This window comes from Euprymna scolopes, chromosome 33, assembly GCF_053919585.1.
Source record: "Euprymna scolopes isolate OS-2025 chromosome 33, ASM5391958v1, whole genome shotgun sequence".
NCBI classification, from domain to species: domain Eukaryota; kingdom Metazoa; phylum Mollusca; class Cephalopoda; order Sepiida; family Sepiolidae; genus Euprymna; species Euprymna scolopes.
This window is the reverse complement of record NC_136514.1, coordinates 1,083,852-1,101,648: the sequence shown is the minus strand read 5'-3', so window position 1 is coordinate 1,101,648 and position 17,797 is coordinate 1,083,852. Positions and strand designations below refer to the sequence as shown.

The 17,797-nt window shown below is 31.4% G+C and overlaps 1 protein-coding gene across 1 annotated transcript in view; it reads left to right on the top strand.

The window, feature by feature from the left end:
• LOC145257984 (histone-lysine N-methyltransferase PRDM9-like) overlaps window positions 1-17,797 on the top strand; it is a 28,525-nt gene that overhangs the window by 6,888 nt on the left and 3,840 nt on the right. The gene's annotated exons all lie outside the window — the stretch shown is intronic.

Below are 17,797 nucleotides of genomic sequence, written 5' to 3'. Positions count from 1 at the left end.
TACATAGATACGGCATAATTGCATCGACACACCAATTCTTGTCAGACCACCGAAGTTAAGCAATGTTGAGCCTGGTTAGTACTAGATGGGTGACTATTTGTGAATTCTAGGCGCTGTACGAGCTCTCCGCTTATCTCAGCATTTGTTTCCAGTCGTCCTGTACATACATTTCATTTCCCACTGGTATTTAACAATGTCGACTCAGCAGAGGTGTGGTTGGAGATTGCGCACCTCCTGTCATAAAAATTTAATGCGCAAACACCTCTTCGTGGGTATCCATAGTCTGTCAAAGACTGAAGGAAACCCTTTTTTTTACATAAATTAAAGTTTGGTCATGATGTTAAAAAATTTTTTTCTTTGCACCCTTTAACATTGGATTTGGAATTTCCAAATTTCAGTGGGTCTCCATTGGCTGACAAGTTCGAATTCAGAATTTTCCTCAGAAGATTTGAATTCTGCACCTCCAACTTCGGGAAGACAGATAAATTGCTTCTCCTTAGATCTAAGTTGAATGGGAAAATCTATGACTTAATCTCAAATAAGGACATTTCCTTGGACAATTATATTGTGGCATTGGATTGTTTAAAGGAAAATTCCTGAATCTTCCCTTATTAAAGATCGAATTTTAGAGGAAATAATTCCTCAGGTGGTGCAGATAACAGAATTGGAGGAACACAAAAGCTTTGTTGAACAAGTTAAACTGGACTTGTCTGAATTAGATAAGTTTTTCGGAAGGACTTTTTTTACAGAAAGCTCTACTTCTGGTGCAATGGTTGCTTGTATACCATTCCGCAAATTCCCTGTTAATGTTAGAAGGGAATTAATGTCAAGAATGCAAGAACGTTATCCTTCGTTCTTATCTATCATGTCTAACTTTTTTAACATAATAGAATTTCTCCAGGCAATGTCTTTGAATATAAAGAAGCGGGAAAGTTTCCCACCCAAATCACCATTTTCTTCTTCTTTTTCATCAGAAGTTCAGCCCAATATGGCAGTCATCTCCGGTAATAAGATTGTTAATCGTAAAAAGGGCATGAATTCCTCAAAACTTCTTAATAATGCACGTGATCAGTATAAAATTTGTAAATTGTGCAAATGAGCAAACCATAAGTGTCTTGATGTTCAATTATGCATTAAGTGTCTTGATGTTCAATTATGCATTAAGTGTCTTGATGTTCAATTATGCATTAAGTGTCTTGATGTTCAATTATGTATTAAGTGTCTTGATGTTCAATTATGTATTAAGTGTCTTGATGTTCAATTATGTATTAAGTGTCTTGATGTTCAATTATGTATTAAGTGTCTTGATGTTCAATTATGCATTAAGTGTCTTGATGTTCAATTATGTATTAAGTGTCTTGATGTTCAATTATGTATTAAGTGTCTTGATGTTCAATTATGCATTAAGTGTCTTGATGTTCAATTATGTATTAAGTGTCTTGGTGTTCAATTATGTATTAAGTGTCTTGATGTTCAATTATGTATTAAGTGTCTTGATGTTCAATTATGCATTAAGTGTCTTGACGTTCAATTATGTATTAAGTGTCTTGACGTTCAATTATTTATTAAGTGTCTTGATGTTCAATTATGTATTAAGTGTCTTGATGTTCAATTATGCATTAAGTGTCTTGATGTTCAATTATGTATTAAGTGTCTTGGCAGTCACTCAGATCAAGAATATAATGGGAAGAAGGGATTTTCTTACCCATGCGCTTCTTGTGGATTAAGGACTTGTAGCAGTCACAGAGAACTACTTTCTCTGGTGAATTAAGCCCCCCCCCCCCGAGTTCTTTGGCCACAGGCTGACCTATCAGCTAACAAGTCGCATTGATTCATCTGCGCTCTAAAAAATCTTGAAGGAACATCAGTCAGTCAGAACTGGACCTTCAACCTAGCAACACTTATCGTCACTCGCCCCCTATCCATGAACATCTCATTATAGCATTGACAGCCTCCACTTGAATACAACTGCTATTGGCTGGGGACGACACAGTACTGGCTGACTGATGACGACAATGACGACCTGAAAAGAACTTTGTTTTCTTTCTCCCTTTTTCGCAGTCCAACCTGCTAGTTCCTGCTACAAATAAAATATTCTTTGTTGTTACTGTTAAAAAGAAGTGTTATTTCTTTTGTGCCATGTTCTTTTAAAATAATTTATTAGGAAGGTAAAACTATTCCCTCTCCTAAAGACTTATTTTTCTTGCAATGTGCCCCAAGACATCAAAATCCTCTGTAGAAAGGACTTCCTTATCTGATGGGGATAATTGTATATATTCCCTGTTATCAGTGTTCATGAAAGGAAAAAGACCCATAGTGTTTTTTTATTGGATTTTGGACACTGGAAGTCAAAAGTCTTTTTTCTCCCAGACTATTTTACAGGAATTTAAATCTAGAAAAAAATTAGTACCTAGACCTGTAATAATACCCGTGAATACATTTGTTAGAATACCTCCTGGAACTCAATGTCTCCATAAAATGGAGTTCACCGAAACCCCTTCATTTGGCTGCTCTATTCACAGACAACCTTTGAAATTTCAAGTTGACAAATTTGACGAGATTAACATAACTAAAGTTTTCGTCTCTGCCATTTAAATCCTTATATCCATGACAATGTACTTCACGATCTCGGCAGCCTGGACTTAATCCAGCAAACAAAAAATTTCTGTGTGGTTAACTGTCTTAATGGGACAGCTTGGAAAATTTAGAATAAAATTATCCCATTTGAGGACGAGCATAATTTTTTGAAGCCCAAATCAAATAAGATTACTCAACATAAGTTGCCTCCCTTTGATCAAGGTTACTGATCATTATCTGCTTGTTCTCCATTTCTTATTTGGACACTCTTGGCCCATTTTTTGAAGAATCTTCTGTAAAATGCGGTAGAGATAATTTTCTCTCCGTTGATTTCATTGGCATCAATGAAAAATGCTAAACTGTCTTCGTTTGATGAAACAAAAACAACTAAATTAAAAAAAAACACCATACTAAAAGATGGGAAATATTATGTGGATCTGCCCTGCAACTTGGAGAAGTTTTCTTGGGTAGATGCTAATTATGTACCTTCCCCGATGACTACGCAAAGGGTGGCAGTGTCTTTAGAGAAACAATGTTTATACAATGAATATTTACAAGTGTTCGAAGATTATGAACAAATTGTTATCGTTGAACCTTTCTCTGTTACTCCTAGAAAGTACGATAAATATTACTGGATTCCTCATAGGCCCATTATTAAAGAGGCCCTTGGAGTCACCAGAAAAATCTGTTCTGTTTTTAATTGTTCTTTGAAAAGGCGGAGTGGGGGGGGGTCCTTTAATGACGCAATGTATGCGGGTGTGAACCTAACAGCACCGCTGCTTTAGAAAAAAAAACTATGTCCTTTTGGGAGATCTGTAAGGCTTTCTTACAAATATGCCTGCGAACTGAGCAGGATAAAAACAGATTCTGTTTCTTTCTCAAAGTAAATGAGAAATTGTGTTTGGCTTTAATGCCAGTCCCTTCATCTTGAGTTACATACTCAAGTTTCATGCAGGGAACCAATTGATGAAGAAGATTCTGTGCAATTGCATTATTTGTAAAAAAATGAATTCAATGCCATATAAAGCCCCCTCAGATCCTCAACTACTCACTCATCGAGCAAATTTTGTTCACCCATTTCAGCAAGTGGGTGTTGACTTTACCGGTCATTTTTTGGTAAAATGCAATATTACAATTAAAATTCCAACAGTAAACAAGTAAAAAAATTTTTTTTAATATTAGGGGTGGGAGTATAATCTCTTTTAAAAATATTTTTCTTTTGGAGGGTAGGGGGGGCTGTTTAAAACTAAATCTCCCTCAGTATTTTGTTTAATTTTCTATATTTTAGTGATTATCGAGACCCCTAAGATGTGATATCCACATGTCAGAAAGTATCTCGTTTTCACATAACACTCAACACTAATTTTTTGTTTTTACTGAGTAGACGCTTCAAAATAAATTAAACCACTAACAACTTAGCTAGCTAGGTAGAAAATTGTTATATAGTTATTATTATTAGTATTATTATTATTATTATTATTAGACGATACCACTTGTGCGCGTATGTTACGTGAGTTCTTATTAGTAATGATATGAGTCTTAGTGAGAGTTCTTGTCTTATTACATATGATGTTGTATCTTAGAGAGAGATGTGTATGTAATGACATTTTATAACACAGACATATTATAACAATACAATTTACCTTTTTGTAGAAATCACAAACACAAAGATGAGCTTTATCCAAAACACATGATGAATTTATTTACGACCGGTTGGGATTTCCTCATTAAGAACTCAAAGTTTCACATCTTAGTTTCTGAAGTGACGTCTCGCTTCAGACGTCCGCCTGTCTCTGTCTCCCCTGACTGTCTCTCTGACTGTCTCTCTGACTGTCTCTGACTCTCTCTACGACCAACTAACTCCCACTTGCTATATTGAGAAATCCATGCATCCCGGCCACGTGAGCAAAATTCACGTGTTTCAACATGCGCGACTTTGCACGTTTTCGACATTGATTTCCCAATAACCTATTTTTCTTGTGTTGTTTCCACAAAGGAATTTAACCTACATATCTAATTTATTTAACCATATTTTATTATCCACATTCTTTTAACAATTGAATAGTTTATTTATTATTTATTTCATCCGAATTAACAATTTACTGGACATTCCATTTAAACCTATTGTTCTTTAAAACTTATGTCCAGGGTTCGATTTCTGCTTTCTCTTATTTCCATTTTAACTAATCTCTCTATTTTTATACTTACATGAACAGGGGACAGCCCTTATCATGTAACATCCCTCCCTTCCATGTTTTACAAAAAAAATGTATGCATTTTTAACTTTAGTACATTTTTTTTTTATTTTTACATCTACACGGTTAGAAAGATCAGGCTAAAAAAACACAAAAAAAAAAAAAAATCTCTTTCAGTCAGCCCTTCACAGCCGACTTCACAATTATTTATTTTTTTATAAGATCAGGACCTTTCTGATCTTTGTGGCATTTACTTTTTGGGTGTAGGATATTTACTTATGATACACATCAGCTATTTTCCAGCCACCCATATGCCGCAGACTAGAGGTTTTCACCTTTCTCGAAATGGACGACTTCCTTCGTCTCAAAAGTGTTCTGATCTCTCTTTCCGCATGGTTAGTCTTATCAAGTATGGCTTTGTTTTTTTTTTTTTTATTCTATAACTATCTCATACGGGACATACCAAAGCTCATATACTTAAATCTTTGTGGTTGGCTTCAGAAGTTTAAGATATACCTTTTTTTCTCTCATACGGATTCACTCGGATTTCCTTGCTTGGATTTTTGAAACTTCGACGAGGATTTAGAAATATCACCCCTAACTAACTAACACGTTTCGCGCCCAACACCTTAATTGCGCCTAAATTCTATCTAATTGCCCGATTTTTTTTTTTTGTGATTTTTCTTTTCTCTCACCAGGGCTTCCAAGATCCAGCAGATATATCCCACATTCATGCGTCTCTAAAAAAAATACAAGGTTATATCTTTCTTACGTAATCTACGGCATATTTTTGCCTGTCTCTTACTTCATTAAGCTATATGTGATTGCCTCGGGACTACCTCTCATCGGTTTACTGGTCCCCTTAAGAATTTTCGTATTCTTTCCAACGCCTGTTTATTAATTAAGCCAAGACTTACTACTTTGCTTGGAGTCGTTAACGTGCAACCAGCTTATTTTAAGCACTTAATTAACCAGGTTCCCAAATTTTTCGTATAGGGGCACTTCTTGTGCTTATCAATCCCTATCAAGTAACTTTTCTTGGAGAAAAATTTTTAGGATCTCTAAAAAAAAAAAAACAACAAAACCAAATGCTAAAACAAAACACCTTTCTTACGGCTTATCACATCTAAAAACTCCAAATACCCGTTTACGTAATTTTAATTCTTGTCCCCCTTCTAAAATTCTAACTGAATCTGTAAGCCAACCATACGTCTTAACTTATTTTCTACTAGATCATTTTAATATAATGTATATTTACGGATAACTTTGAATTCTTGCTGTGAAAATCATAACATTACATATATAAGACAATTTACAATATTTGTTCAACATCATAAAAACATTTTCAAAAAAAAAAAAATACCTTAATACATTTAAACATTTTGCAACAGTTATAACTTTTTTTTTTTAACAACAACAAAAAAAATCATCTGTAACAAACAACAATTCAACAGTCTGTCCAAAACAATTGTCCCTCTTTTTTTTTTCAAAAACAAAATAAATGAACACAAAAAAAGCCGAAAAGTTCACTATGAACTCAAAATGCATTTCCAACAATTTACACCTGTCTCAGAAAGTACATGCGACCTTTGAAAAATTCCTGTTTTGACAGATTAAATTCAACAATTCGTCCAAACGATTTCATATTGACACACATTTTCTAATGACACCTCTACAAATTTCAAAACAATAATAGATTACACAATCTCTGCATTCGCGTGTATGTGTGTGTGTGTGTGTTTTTTAACAGACCAATTCATTTATCAATGAATTACGCATGGTGACTTGTTTACTATTTTTTTCCATTACTACGAATTTCTTTTTACGGCATATCGGCCTTTTCTTCTTTTTCTTTTTTAATATTTCTTGTATCTTTTGTTCTCTGTGTGCGTGTATGTTCAAATTTTTTTTTTTCATTTTTTTTTCTTCGCATTTCTGTGATCGTGTAATTTTTTTCTTTTTCCGTGGTATTATTTATTTATTATTTTTTTTTTTTTGATTATGTTGGACCCTTTTAAAACGTTGTGTTTCTTTTTCTTTTTCGAATTCTGTGATCGTGTAATTTTTCTTTTTCCGTGGTATTATTTATTTATTTTTTAAAATTATGTTGGGCCCCTTTAAAACGTTGTGTTTCTTTTTTTCTTTTTTTTTTTCGTGGTATCGACCCCAGGTTCGGTTTCTGCATCGCTGATGCAAAAGGTCCACGAACACCAAATTGAGAGTTGTTATATAGTTATTATTATTAGTATTATTATTATTATTAGACGATACCACTTGTGCGCGTATGTTACGTGAGTTCTTATTAGTAATGATATGAGTCTTAATGAGAGTTCTTGTCTTATTACATATGATGTTGTATCTTAGAGAGAGATGTGTATGTAATGACATTTTATAACACAGACATATTATAACAATACAATTTACCTTTTTGTAGAAATCACAAACACAAAGATGAGCTTTATCCAAAACACATGATGAATTTATTTACGACCGGTCGGGATTTCCTCATTAAGAACTCAAAGTTTCACATCTTAGTTTCTGAAGTGACGTCTCGCTTCAGACGTCCGCCTGTCTCTGTCTCCCCTGACTGTCTCTCTGACTGTCTCTCTGACTGTCTCTACGACCAACTAACTCCCACTTGCTATATTGAGAAATCCATGCATCCCGGCCACGTGAGCAAAATTCACGTGTTTCAACATGCGCGACTTTGCATGTTTTCGACATTGATTTCCCAATAACCTATTTTTCTTGTGTTGTTTCCACAAAGGAATCTAACCTACATATCTAATTTATTTAACTCATATTTTATTATCCACATTCTTTTAACAATTGAATAGTTTATTTATTATTTATTTCATCCGAATTAACAATTTACTGGACATTCCATTTAAACCTATTGTTCTTTAAAACTTATGTCCAGGGTTCGATTTCTGCTTTCTCTTATTTCCATTTTAACTAATCTCTCTATTTTTATACTTACATGAACAGGGGACAGCCCTTATCATGTAACAAAATTCTATTTTGCCCTTTTAAAAACAGTAAATAAGTATAAATATTTTTTAAAATATTATGCGGTATGTAGTCTTGTTTTTTTAACAGAATAAACGCTTTAAAAAAGTTGTTAAACTTAGTCAGTTAGGTAGAAAACGGACACTTAGAAAATCGATTTTATTTTTTTTAAAAACAATAATAAACAAGTACAAATATTTTTTTTAAATATTAGGTGGGGGGATATAGTCTGTTTTAAAAACAATATCTCCTTCAAGAACGGTCATAAAATGTGTTTTCAATCGATATTTATTCAATAAGGGACCAGTTTTCCTACCTAGCAACAAAGGGACGAATTTTCCGGGACGAGTTTTCCTAAATTCCGTTGCTGTATTAACAATTTTTGGTGTTTCTTTTTATGTTAATTTATCTTGCATTTGGTTGCAATTATTTCTTTACTCATTCGTTATGTTTATAGAAATAAATGGTCGAAATTTCTTTGAACTGTTTTTTTTTTTTACTTTTAGTTTAACTTGTTTTTTTTATTGTATATTTCACTATTTCGTTTTGTTAGCAATAAATGCTCGTGTTGTTCAGCTTGGCTAGGAACAAAGTGTTCTGATGCTACACTTTACCTTTTCCGTCCTCAGTCAATGGAGAAATCCTTCTACACTAAATAAATTTTATTTTTGTTCCCATCCAGATTTGCACGTTTTAGGGAGCTGGATTTCTCCCCATTGAAAACCGACCTCATGTCTAACTCTGCCCTCATGGGGAGGCACGTAAATAGGAACAAATATGGCGGTGGAAAAAACGTTTTCTGGCCCCCATAAAATCATTTACAACACATTTAAACCCTGAAGAATTTCCGCCATGCACGCTTGTTAACAACTAGCCACTACTTGTGTTTCAAACTTCATTTAAAGAACCAGATATGTAAACAAACTTAGCAATATTTTTCAATAATTAGTTACAAAAATTTTTCTATATGTTTACAATCTATTTTTAATTAAAATTAAGGAATTATTCTCTAAAAATATGTTGTTTGTATATGTTTACATATTTTTTAATGTAAAAATTAAGAAATTAATTTTAAAAATATTGTTTATATTCATCTCCGGTAATATCCCTTGAGAGCGTTATATGAGAAAATAAAGCTGTGTACGCATTATAAATGTTTCTTTTCTGGGTAAATATCCCGATACGCTACTACAACGCCAACTACTCTAATTTGGGGTTTGTATTACTGTACACATAGATTCGAAAAAGTTGTCAAAAAACAAATATATAACAAATAAATATTATCAAAGGCAAGATAAGTTACTTTTCTACCAAACTGGATATATTTTTCGTGTTTTTATTCAATGTAACGTGTTTATTCAGCTCGAAAACCATACAGTGTTTACCGATGTATTGGAACATTCAAGATGGCGTCTTATTCTCTCTTTAACACGGTAAGTGTGGGAAAAGATGTTATAAATAAAAAACCGGATAAAATACTGTTAAAAACTCGCACAATATATGTTACCGTGACATAGGTTGACATATATTCGGCGGGTTTTTAATAGTATTTTGTATAGTTTTTTATTTATAACACCTTTTTCCATTTTTCCTTTTTTTTTTTTTTTTTATCTGGAACATAGAATTTTCAAATTTTCCGTCAGTAACGCACCGACATTTACCAATTAGAACACCATTTAACATTTTCCGAAGATTTTACTGCGCGAGCGGGGGGGGGGCGGATGTGCGTTACTGACGGAAAAACGTTTAACTAAACTGCAAAAGCACTTATTAAGCCACATAAGTTCTATAATTGAATCCCCCTCCCGCAAAAAAAGAATGAAAAACAAAGATGTTTGGTGCTTATGTTTTTGTAAACTACATTATAAACTACGCGAGACAAAAAAAAAAAAAAAGTCCCGCAATTTGTCGTACTTTTCTTTAACTGTAAGTCATTAAAAATATGTCAGTCCGTAATTTTTTGATTGGTACGCCATGTGAGAAGGCAGTTTGCTAGGTGAAGCAAGCCGTCATGAATTTAGGAAAACTCGTCCCGGGAAAACTCGTCTCCGGAAAACTTGTCTCAGGAAAACTCGTCCCCTTTCGCTAGGTAGGAAAACTGGTCCCTTATTGAATAAATATCGATTGAAAACACATTTTATGATCGTTCTTGAAGGAGATATTGTTTTTTAAAATAAACTATAGCCCCCCCCCATAATATTTTTTAAAAAATATTTTTATTTGTTTAATGTTTTTTTGTTTTTTTTTTAAAAATAAAATCGATTTTCTAAGTGTCCGTTTTCTACCTAACTGGCTAAGTTGTTAGTGGTTTAACTTATTTTAAAGCGTTTATTATGTTCATACAAAGTTAATTACAAATTTTGTTTTGTTCTTATTTTAACGATGTTTTTTGGAGTCATAAAAACAATAAAAAAAATAAAACCCAAAAATTAAAAAACAGGGAGCGATTCGATTCTTCGTTACGCTTTTGGTTTTGGTTTTTAATTATGATAGTTTTTTTGTTGTTATGTTTTTGTTTTCTGTCATACCAAATGCACTCATGCGTTATTTAAAATTATGATTTTATCAATTATCAACATTTATTGTCGTCCTGTCAAATTTTGCAAAAATTAACTAATAAATTAAAAGCGAAATATTTTTTTGGCGCGAGAGATGCCATGTGCTAACAATCTCTCGTTAACTCATTTTTAATTTTTACTTCAAAATTCTAAAATCAATCATTAAGAGAGAAAGTAATCACTAAATAAATTTATTAATCAATTTTATTGAAAACTCCGCTATCGTTTATCATTTTTTTGTTGGTTGCTTTTCGAAGGGAGATATAGGTTTTATCCCCCCCTCTCTGTCTAAATTATATTTTAAAAAATATTAAAATTTATTATTTTCTTTTTAAAACCAAATCTCCCTCAGTAATTTCTTTAATTTTCTATTTTTTAGCGATTATCAAGACCCCCTTAGATGTGATATACCGGGCATTATTTCTCGTTCTCCAGTAACACTCGACATGTTTTGTTTTTTTTTTTGTTTTTTTTTCTTTACCAAATAAACGATTCCAAATAAATTAAATAAACAACATAGTCGGCGAGGTAGAAAAATCGATTTTACCCTTTTATAAACAACAGTATATAAGTAAATTCTTTTTATATTAATATAAAAAAAAATATGCGGTCTCGTTTATGAACATAATAAACGCTTTTATTAAAAATACAAAAAAAAACATTAAACTAGTAAAAATATTTTTTTAAAAATATTATGGGGGGGGGGGCTATAGTTTATTTTAAAAAACAATATCTCCTTCAAGAACGATCATAAAATGTGTTTTCAATCGATATTTATTCAATAAGGGACCAGTTTTCCTACCTAGCAAAAGGGGACGAGTTTTCCCGAGACGAGTTTTCCGGAGACGAGTTTTCCCGGGACGAGTTTTCCCAGCACCCCCTTTAATATCATCGCGATGATTAAAGCATCGCCCACTGTCTGTCCAGCATTTCTGAGGGCTGTTAGAACGGTTTATGGGGTTTGTATTACTGTACACATAGATTCGAAAAAGTTGTCAAAAAACAAATATATAACATTTATTTGTTATATATTTGTTTTTTGACAACTTGGTACTGGTCGCGATTAGAGTTCCCTGCCGAACACCCTAAAAAAAAAAAAAAAAAACACTGACTTCTCCCTACGCATGAGCAAAGGACATGTTCCAGTTGCCATAGTAACTAAACGATCATGAATTTTTATCGACTTTATTTTACTGTTTATGAATATTGAAATAAAAGACATTACTACACATTTATTAATAATATCTCACTTTTTTTTTACTGTTTTACTGTCACTTTTATCGACTTTTTCTTTTCTTTTTTAAATAGCATTTTCTTTTTTAAATGACTACGTTTTACTGTTTATATCTCACTTTTATCGACTTTCTTTTTTTTTTTTTAATAGCATTTTCTTAAAATGAATATTAAAATAATTTCCCAACTTTTCATTTCTATGTGTTTTTAGTTTTGTGTGTTGAATGAAACTTTTTTTTTTTCATTACAACAATAGTTATCGACCCCGGTTCTTTGACTGACAAACGACATGTCGGCGGTTCTTGAAACTAAATTACACGCATTCGCTTCATGTTACTGACATGCAGAAGTGCCAATGGCGCCGTAGGTGTTATTGTAAATTAACACTCTTAGCTAATTCCGTAAAATGAGATTGTACTTTTTTAGGCGAATTTGCACCCTCCCCATGTTAAGAATGGCTTTTTAAATAATAACGTTATTTCAGCACGGATCAATAAGTGCACTAGTACCACAAAATGGTGATAGAATAATAAATTTACTTACGTTTAATCAATGTTATTTTCGCACCATTCATTCACTTTTATCGACTTTTTCTTTTTTTTGGGTTTGTATTACTGTACACATAGATTCGAAAAAGTTGTCAAAAAACAAATATATAACAAATAAATGTTATCAAAGGCAAGATAAGTTATTTTTCTACCAAACTGGATATATTTTTCGTGTTTTTATTCAATGTAACATGTTTATTCAGCTCGAAAACCATACAGTGTTTACCGACGTATTGGAACATTCAAGATGGCGTCCGATTCTCTCTTTAACACGGAAAGTGTGGGAAAAGATGTTATAAATAAAAAACCGGATAAAATACTGTTAAAAACTCGCTCAATATATGTTACCGTGACATAGGTTGACATATATTTGGCGGGTTTTTAATCGTATTTTGTATAGTTTTTTATTTATAACACCTTTTTCCAAACTTACGGTGTTAAAGAGGGTGTGAGACGCCATCTTGAATTTTCGAATACATCGGTAAACACTGTATGTTTTTCGAGCTGAATAAATATGTTACATTGAATAAAACCACAAAAAATATATCCAGTTTGGCAGAAAAGTAACTTATCTTGACTTTGATTACATTTATTTGTTATATATTTGTTTTTTGACAACTTTTTCGAATCTATGTGTACAGTAATACAAACCCACTATTTTTTTTTAATTTTTAACTTTTTTCATTTAAAGAATAAAATAAATCATTTATCATTACTATGTGTTTTTAGTTTTGTGTGTTGAATGAAAGTTTTTTTTTTTTTTTCATTACAACAATGATGAAACAAATATTCCGGCTTGCGGTAAGGAAGGGTTACGCATGCCCGGAAGGAATTGGTTCCTGTTCATTTACTTAGATTAAAACACAAGACAACTTTATTTTCCAAAATGTTTACAGAGCTAACCGAATAGACCAAGGATTTTGAATCCGCATATCAGTTCCTTAAGGAAAGGAAGATAGTTGCTTCAAAAATGAACTGCATTGTATGTCAGCAAGAGATGACAGTCATTAACTACCGGGGAACGAGAAGATTCCGTTGCAAAACGCACAAAACCCAAACAGCAAGCCTAACCAACGGGTCATATCTGAAACGGTCAAAATTGACTTTCTCAGATTTTATCAGAGTGGTACTGGTATACTCATGGGCTAGACAGTTGTCTGTAGCAACTGATGTGTGCAAATTACACAAGAGTACCGTTATTCAATGGTATCAGTATTTAAGAGACGTTACAAGTCACCATTTGACGTTGAACCCATACCAAGTTGGTGGACCAGGACATATAGTAGAAGTAGAAAAAAAAAAAAAGTTTCATTCAACACACAAAACTAAAAACACATAGAAATGAAAAAAGTTGGGAAATTATTTTAATATTCATTTTAAGAAAATGCTATTAAAAAGAAAGTGGATAAAAGTGAGACATAAACAGTAAAACGTAGTCATTTAAAAAAGAAAAGAAAAAGTCGATAAAAGTGATTAAAAATGAGATATTATTAATAAATGTGTAGTAATGTCTTTTATTTCAATATTCATAAACAGTAAAACAAAGTCGATAAAAATTCATGATCGTTTAGTTACTATGGCAACTAAAGCATGTCCTTTGCTAATGCGTAGGGAGAAGTCAGTGTTTTTTTTAGGGTGTTCGGCAGGGAACTCTAATCGCGACCAGTACCGACAACTTTTTTGAATCTATGTGTACAGTAATACAAACCCGGTTTCTGTTCTTATAACGTAGTCCGAAAGATAATCTGCTCCATCTGTTTCCATTATCTCTTCTGGGCTCATAACCTGTTGAGTGGTGCATTTTAGTGGAATAGAGATAAAAATGAACAGGAATTCAAAGAAGGAAAATAGACCCAAGAATAAAAAAGGTTATAGGATATGTACAGGGAAAAGGGAGGTAATAAGATACAAGAGTTATCGGACTTTCAACACTATTATTAAATACTTATTAAATTCTTTTACAATAATTTCACTTCTTAAATTCTATCGTAACTTAAAAAATTGGCAAGACTGGAGTTTAGGTGGAAAAATAATCTCGAACCCTTTATCACATAAAAGGAACTAATTTCCCTAATCACCGGTACGTTACTATGCCAATAATATATAAACAATAATATAGGTATTTCAGAAGTTGTTTTCGAAAACAACTTAAAAAAACAAAACAAAACAAAAAAAACTTCTTTTTATATTGCTTTTTATTAAAATAAAGGTTTTCGTAGGTTACAATTATGAAAAGTTCTATTCATATTTAAATGTCTTATATGTTCCGTGCTTTTTTTTTTTTTACACAATGAATACCTTTTTTAATGAAGGTGCTAGTGCAGAGAGTGATCCGGCGGATCCGCGCTATTTTTTAAATCGTATTTCCAAGTTTAATTAAAGTTTTATGATATTTATGTTAGTCAACTGTAAGGTTGAAGTATAGAATATGTACAAAACACTCTCCCCTCCCAATATTAAGAATGGCTTTTTAAATATAACGTTATTATTTACGTCCGGATCGCTCTCTGCTGCACTAGTACCTTAATGATAAACAATACATAAATAGAAATAATAAATTATCAGACTTTTTAAAGTTTAAGTTTAAACAATATTTTTTTAATTAAAAATTGAATCGCGTGATTATTAAATTACGTGAGTAGTTATAAACGATACAACTTAATATTAAACACGCGTAATATCTTGCAATTTATTATTTCTCTATTTCAAATTTAAATTTATTATTTATAAAACCTTCGGTACTTATGTATTTTTGTTACCCTGCTAAAAAAAAGGTGCTTAAGATATCGTGGAACGTTCTGTTTAAAATTAAAAATGTTGTTTAAAAATAAAGAAGTAAAAAATGAGAGAAGAAAGATATCGTGAAAAAAAAGATCGCGAAACGTTTTAAAATAAATAAGTAAAAAGTTGGGCTTCTTTAAGTTGTTTTCAAAAACAACTTCTGAAATTACCTATATTATTGACATAGTAACGTACCGGTGATTAGGGAAATTAGTTCCTTTTATGTGATAAAGGGTTCGAGATTATTTTTCCACCTAAACTCCAGTCTTGCCAAAAAATTCTAAAAATACTATTAATTATTAAATACTTAGTTATTAAATTCTTTTCCGATTCTTTTTCAACAATTTCAATTTTTAAATTTTATCAATATTTCATAGTAATGACGTCAATATTTCTTTATGTAATCAAATTGCGTTCTTTCAACCGGTGTCAAACGACTGCTGTCTGTTCCTTTTTTTATCTTCCTAATTTCCATTTACTTGAAGTGCAACAACACTCAACAGGGCCAAATTTTTATACAATAAATGTTTTGGGTTTGTTTTCAAATGGCGCTCACCCAGTTTAAACCATTATATGTCATTTCATTTTCTGTTTTTAATAATAAAAAAAAATGTTCCATGAAAAACTTTCCAGTTCTCATTAATTATTAAATCGAAACATTTCCAAGTAAACAATTACGGATATATTTTCTCTTTCACTTTATTTTTTTTCATAATTCTTTCCGGAAGTTTAATTTTTTATTCATTTCAGGCCATAGTTTAATATAATGTTCTCCCCAAATTTGGAGAGCAGTTGCGTGAAATAAAATAGCGTCTCCAAGTTCTGTTGTAAAGTGTAGAAGCACCAAAATTGTTTTTCATTTCATCCAAATTATTTTTTAAAGACTTTTTTTTTTGTTCCTGAATTAAAAAATTTAAGTATTTGATTTCATATTTTTATTCATTTTTAATTTCAAAAATTAATTTCTTTTATAAAATAATTGGGCGGATCTGAAGAATCTTGCGCCCCCTCTTTATTTTAAAGAAATCCTTTTTCAATATTTTTAGTGGATTATTATTATCGAATGGTCCAATATGGTCAATAATCTACCACATTATCAAAAGAATGAAAATGTCAATATTTAAATATTTGTAGGGTCTAGTAAATTGATGTAATATTTTGCCAAATTTCGCGAATTTAGCCTTTTCTTTTCTTTTAAGCAGTTGAGCCTTTTAAAAAATTAAAAAAAATGAAAAAAAAAGCCTACAATGCATAATACAACTTTTTATATCTCGATAACTACTTATTTTTGCAAAATTTCAATGCGATTTCTGTATTCAGTAGACAACTGCTAAAAGTCATCATTTAAAAAAAATATTGTGGAGGTGGACCTAATCTAAAAAAATACCCTTTTTATTTTTTAAAGCTAAATTGTCAAAATTTAGCCTAAAAGCATAAAGCTTCTTCAGATTTGCCAGAAATTTGTGTTAATATCCAAATACAATTTTTAAAATCATTAAATTTAAGGTACTTCTACAATTTATCGCCTAAAATGGAGACGCCATTTTTTTCGCGCACCCGTTGTTAAAATCCGAAGGAGAAATTAGTATTTTAAACTATAACCTAAATAAAGCATGAAATAAATAACAAAAAAATTAAAGATAATGATTTTTCGGTTTCATTTAAATTATTTATTTAAATTATTTATTTGTTCGAAAAAAAAAAAAATGGTACTAGTGCAGTGCACTTATTGGTCCGTGCTGAAATAATAACGTTATTATTTAAAAAGCCATTCTTAACATGGGGAGGGGAGAGTGTTTTGTAACTATTCTATACTTTAACCTTACAATTGAATAAAAAAAAGAACATAAGAAAACTTTAATTAAACTTGGAAATACGATTTAAAAAATAGCGCGGATCAGTAAGTGCACTGACTAGCACCAAAAAAGTTTCTACAAAAATCCAATGTTGCTTTCATTACAAAATTGTTTTCTTATGCAAACTTTTCAATAAATGTTTTTACAATTATATTTTGATAAATTTTTATACAGTAAAAGTTTTCGTTTTGAAATGGCTCTCGCCCAGTTTAGACAATTATGAATGTCATTTTCATTTCTCCCTCGGATTTTAACAACAGGTGCGCGAGAAAAATGGCGTGTTCATTTTCGGCGATAAACTGTAGAAGTACAGAAATCAGTATATTAAATTATGGCCGAAGCGAGAAATAACAAGAAAAATTAAACTAGATGTTAATTACTTCCGTAAAGAACTATGAAAAAAAAAAAAAAAAAAAAAGGTGCTAATGGATTTACTGATCCGGATCCACGCTATTTTTTTTAAAAATCGTATTTCCAAGTTTAATTAAAGTTTTAGGGTATGTTTTGTTTTTATTTATTCAATTGTAAGGTTAAAGTACAGAATAGATACAAAACATACTCCCCTCCCCATGTTAAGAAATGGCTTTTTAAATAATAACGTTATTATTTCACCACGGATCAATAAGTGCATACCAAAAAAAAAAAAAAAAAAAAAAAAAGTAAATAAAGAAAGTGAAAGAGAACTTATATCCGCCATTGTTTAATTGGAAATGTTTCGAATTGATACACACACACACACACACACACACACACACATATATATATATATATATATATATATATATATATATATATATATATATATATATATATATATATATATATATATATATTAAAAACAGAAAATGACATTCATAATTGTCTAAACCGGGCGAGAGTCATTTGAAAAAAATTATTGTATAAAAATGTATCAAAATATAATTGTAAAAACATTGAAAAGTTTGCGTAAGAAAATATAATTTTAATAAAACAATTTTGTAATGAAAGCAAGTACCCTCGGATTTTTACATGTGCGCGAAAATATGGCGTCTCCATTTTCG